This window comes from Miscanthus floridulus, chromosome 8 (assembly GCF_019320115.1).
Source record: "Miscanthus floridulus cultivar M001 chromosome 8, ASM1932011v1, whole genome shotgun sequence".
Classification (NCBI taxonomy): Eukaryota; Viridiplantae; Streptophyta; class Magnoliopsida; order Poales; family Poaceae; genus Miscanthus; species Miscanthus floridulus.
The window spans coordinates 96794789-96800691 of NC_089587.1; the positions used below are offsets into that span (position 1 = coordinate 96794789).

Below are 5903 nucleotides of genomic sequence, written 5' to 3' on the forward strand. Positions count from 1 at the left end.
CGGCCCCTCCCGATCACACGCACCTTCGATTTGCATTCATTTTGGCCGATTGAGCCGGTCTAGAGGTCTAGAGCACTTGAAATTGCTTCGATTCGGATGTGAAATGATTCAGTTGATAGTTGTTTGGAAGATTGTAGTCCAATGCCCCAAAAAAGTTTGCATGACATAGTGCCACACCACTTTTTTGATAGTTTTGGTTATCTTTGGGGCTTAGGGATTTGCAAAATTTATTAATCATCTTAACATCTATATGTATATTTAGTCTCAACTCTCACGATGGAACAGACATAGCCCAGGTGTACTCTTAAAAGGAATGCCTACATGGAATACATAGTAACATACTCACAAAATGATCCGACAGTTAAGGCCATTAGTTTTTTCAATACATGGTTAGGAATCAACATCCATTGCAAAAATAAGAATTGTTCAATGGCAGTGCTATACTACACAAATGTGGTAGGGGGAATCTGGATGACTAATTTATTTTGCTATCTTAGCTTAACCATTGTAGCTATGGTCTAGCATGCTTCTTGTATGTAGGGCAAGTTCCACTAAATAAGGACCCAAAAACAAAGCAATCCATACTGAATGCACAAAATCACATCAACAAACATGAATTGGATCAAAATTGTGTCCTTTTTCCTTTCTAAAATTTTCTATACATTTATACTCTATACATCCTAGAAAACTGCATCGAGCTTAGCTAATCCTCAAATACATGGATGCCAATCATAGGATGTCAAAAGCAACAAGGAGTATCTATGAGCTAAGGATGTTTAGGAGAGAAACCCTGCTCTGGACCAATATCGTGTCCTGCTCAGCTCTCAAGATCTCCAATGCTACACTCTAACGCCTGTAGTTGGTCCTCCTCGCAAACAACTACTTTTCTCTTGGAAAATGCCTTCGAGACAAGTGACTGCTTGGGCACTTCAAGTTGCTTTGACAGGAGCTGCACTGTGGACTCAAGTAGAGAGATGGCAATCTCCCTGGCCTTGGTCAGTGGCTTGATCATTACATAGTCTGTCTTTTCAGAAGTGGCCTTCTCGCTTGCCTTCTTGAAAGACTGTTTAGCCTTCTTCACCAAGTGGCTGTAAGACTAGATCTTGGCTTGAATGGTTGCACCATCTCCTTTTCTTAGAGCCACTTGCTGCTCTTGGATAATGGCCTTCAACTCAACAAAGATCTCTTGCATGGTGTTGGAGAGATCTAGTAGCTCGAGAGAAGACTCCATTTCTCCATCAAGCATTTTCGTTTGCTCAGAACAGCAAACTTGGTTGCTTGGCAAGTGAGTCATCTCCTCAACACTATTGTAGATGTCTCCAAGCCTCCTCAAACCATCACACATCGTGACAATACATGTGGATGGTGAGGAGATGATTGCCTCTAGAATACACAACTCTTGTTGGACTGTAGCTTCGCTGGAGTAACGCCTAGATGGCAAGCTTATCGACCTAAGATGGCAAGCCATATCGATCTATAGTCTATGGCTAAAACTTTTTGTGTATTGAAATGAGGTGGAAGAAATGAGAAGGTAAAATTTTTGCCTAATGATTCAAGTCTCTGCCTAGACCTATTTATAGAGAGAGGGTATGAGGCAACATCTTTTGAATGGTAGACAAAGATAATCCTACCATTTCATCTCCTCAATGTTGTCTATCAAGGTTTGAGATCTGGCCGCAACATAAGGAACCTATTGCCTTCATCACACCATGTGTGTTTGCCAATTTTTTAGTGCGCCAGCTATTCTCCCAGTGATCTGTCACATTGTCATGCTCCAACTATTGGCAACATGTGGCAGAACCTCTTAAGTCATAGGGCCCACATGCACCTGTCACTGTCCGACGACCTTTGACATTTGTGCATATGTTTCCAATAACTTAAAAAGACTGTCAGGTGTCCTCGGGGAACCCCGAATCATCCATAATTTCCGAGCAGGATCATGTTATAGAGTCATTGCAGTATTACAACATTTATTCAAATATCAAAACCAGAGTAAAAACAGCGGAAGTCTTACAATAACATAGTTTACAAACTAGTTGTTTCAAACCTTACAAACTAAGTTCCATAATTATTACAAACCATAGTAGTAGTGGAGTGGCATAATTAACATATACTTAACACACAAAATAAACATCCTGCCCAAGGATCACACATTTAATTCTCATCGTCAGAACGAACGATAGTCATGCAGCACGATCCAAAACAGATCTGCTCATGAGGCTCACCTGCAACAAGGGGTCAACGAACCCTGAGTACAAAGGTACTCAACAAGACTTATCCAAAATCTTAACTGATAAACTCAGTAATGCAGGCTCAAGGATTCAAGGTATAGCTTTAACAATGATCAAAGTTCTTTTGCGTAAAAGCTCTTTTAACAACATTCTTTATATAGAAAACTTCTCTAGAATTATATACAAAGCTGACACGATCCACACTGAGATCATGAAACTTCATATCCAACATCTTCACAAGCCTTATTTAAGTTATGGTTATTAATTCTACGATGATGAACAGTGAGTTGAGTCTCCATAACCGAGGAGCAACGACGATTCGAACCGATTAAAACCCAGCTGGGGATTCCAGACCACACGACATATGCAGGTCCCCGACCTACATATACCAACCTACCCTCGGATCCTCTAAAACAAGAATGGGTCCGCGCCACCCGAGAACACAGTACTCCACCATTCCAGCCCATGGCCACGTGGGTACACGCTATTCCCGCCATCTCTCCACTCCCAGTGCGCGAGTAGCCATTCTCGTAATAGAATTGCCAAGTTTAGGCTTACCAGAGTATGTGGTTAGTACTACAATTTCTCACCTCATGCAATTCAACAACGGACGTGTCTTAATCGACACAGGCGGAAAGAACCCGCTCACAAGACCTCCATGTCTTGTGGCTCACACTCACCGAGTCCGCCCGGTCTAGATTTATTACTCCACATTCCCATATCACATGTTAACATAGTTAACCAGTGTTCCATTTGTAACTTGCGGGTGGCAGGTAGTCACCCGACTTTCATCGTTCTACGCATAGCTAAGCAAGACTAGGCATATACGAGTTCAAAACTGGTAATATGGTAAATATGGAATAACAAGGGTGGTAATGCAACAATTAGGCTTTTACTTAACTCCTAATCACTTAATGCAGTAATGGAAAGCAAAAGCGAAATTAATTTATAAAACACAAGGTAGGGTTGTATGCATCCGGGGCTTGCCTTCGTTGACGGAAAAGTCCGATTCCTGCGACGTTACACAAGTATTTGACCCGACCTCAACAGACGGATTAACCTCTTCAATAGCTTGATTAACTACCACGTTTTCACCTTCGTTCACTATATGTAATAACAATGCCATATTTAATATGATGCAGAATTCGAAACATGATGCTCGATGAGGGATGAAAAATTAATAATTTGAATACAACTTTCCTTCGTGGTACAGTTGCAAGTCAAACAAACTAATTCTTTTTCGTAAACACATACATCAACTGCCAAGGATCATTAACAACAAATGACCCAAGGTCATCACTCAATCCAAAATTTCAAACAAAACCTAAATCACTAAAGGTTACTATTTGCTTTTATGAATTAATTATTTAGTTCAAAATTATGAAATAAATCAACTTATTCTAATTGAGCCCAAAATTTTAGTACATGTTCATTACATGTTAACTAAGTGGCAAAACAAATTTCATAATTTTTGGATAAATCAATAAGCCTAGAAAAATCCTGGAAATCCATTTATGAATAAATTGAGCAATTTTTATCACATTTAAAACTTACTGAAAAACATTATTTCATATTTTTCTTAAATACTATACATCTCAGAGAAGTCACACAAAAATTTTCATAATTTTTGGAGCTCTAAATAAATCTATACAAAAATAACAAAAACATACACTATTCATTCAAATCTGAAAATAGAAAAATCCATTTGAACGCTGAGTCACTGACATCGGACCCCACCTGTCATCTTCTACCTCCCGCGTGTTGACTACGACTGACGACTGGTGCTGACCGGTGCAAACTCACCGACTGGTGAGCCCAAAGGCGACGGTCAAGGTACCAAAATGACCACATCATCACGGCGCATCGACTGAAGGCACTAGCTAGACGAATTACTACGAGTTACGAGCTTGGCGTCGGCCATGGCGGATGCGGTGGCTCGGCGACGTTACTGCCGGTGAAATGAAGCTGAAAACGGGGAAACAGAGGGCATGGGAAGGTCCAGTAGCTCACCACGAACACGTTCAAGCAAGAATTAAGGCCGGAGAAGTAACGTAGACACGGGTCCACGTGAACAGCAACGGCGGCGGAGCAAGGATCGTCGGTGACGGTGTGCCGGCGACTGCAGTGGATAAAACGGCCAAACAATAGTGAAATGAGCACTACGGCATCGAGACTGAAGCTAAAGGGACATCAATCAAGGGCAATGGCTCACCGATGGACTCTGGCCACGAAGATGCGCATGCGACTGGTGAGGTTACCGGCCGCGAGGAAGAAGGCGATGAAACTCGAGTTCCCGGTGAAGACAAGCCAAATTGGTGGGTCAGATGGACGCGCAAGGTTCAGGCGGAGCTAGGACTAGCTTAACAGCGACGGTGGAGCACGACAACGACGGCACGGGCTCGCTGGAGATGGAGCAGCGGCGAACGGGAAAAAATGAGAGCGAAGAAAGAAGAACGACGGCGGCTCCAGAGCTTTATAGGGCAGCCAAGGAAGCGCAAGGAAGCCACGACGCAGCCTTCAGCGTGCCAACGCGACGCCCAGACGGCCACGCGCGCGACTGGAAGCAAGCCGAAGATCGCCGCCGGTGTAGCCTGAGCGGTGAGTACTGTTCATAGAAATTACAAGTTTGCCATTCGCCAAATTTCACAAATTACTCTCAAATTTTCATAACAACTCAAAAATCTCCAAAAATAAAAGTTGTTCAAAATCAAAAGTTCTACAACTTTGCTTTTATAACCATCTCCTAATTCGGTCTAGATTTTGAAATGAACTTTTGAATTTGAATAGGGAAATTTACCGAATTACGCCTTTTTGATTTACTCAAAAATTTTCTAAACAACTTGAAAAACTCCAAAAACAAACTTTGTATAACTTGCCAAGCTCTACACTTTTGCTTTTGGGCCCAACCCCAAAATATGCTTAGATTTTGAAATGGATTTTCAGGGTAGGGTTTACATGTTGAAACGCGGGGTTTTCTCGAAAAATTCAAAACCCAGTCAAACTTTGAACTTGAGTCAAACAATACAATTCAATACTCATTACACAAATGTAAACTTGTTTTAGTAAATGCACATCAAAGTTTTCACCAAATGCCAAATGCTTTGCAATGCATATGATGACATGTCAGATTTTAACATTTAAACACCCGAGGTGTTACACAACATGAATCAATAGGTTAGTTACTCTACTACCCAATCTTGACCCAATTGCATGCTCTAGAGATTAGTTTAGTGATCACTAACCAAGTATTATTGGTGAAGTATGTGTTATGTAGTTGTTGCCCATGTTAGCCCCTAGATCTCTAGCACGGAGATATCCGACCACTCACTAATGTTGCCGAGCACTCACTAGCGATGCCGACAATGAACTATCATTGGCTACCACCCACTATGGCTAGAGGTAGAAGAAGGGAGGGAGAACAGAGCACACACACACACAACACAAGCACAAATGTTGGTCGAAGCTCTGCTAAGGAGATGGCAAACTAAATTCGCTCTCTTTACCGAGTTGCAGTGGCAAACTATATATACAACTATACCCATCTAATCCTAATACATAGGTATGTCAGACTGCCATGTTACTATAGTGACTAGATGTGATAGCAGGGCTGACTTTGGTGCTTGCCCCTGCTGTGGCTATAGTGCGGCAGGAGAGCCATTCGGTGCCTGCCCC

General features: G+C 41.9%; 1 pseudogene; it reads right to left on the bottom strand.

Moving 5' to 3' along the window:
- Positions 1-766: 766 nt before the first annotated feature.
- Positions 767-1468, bottom strand: LOC136469613 (uncharacterized; annotated as a pseudogene).
- Between the last annotated feature and the right edge of the window lie 4435 nt (positions 1469-5903).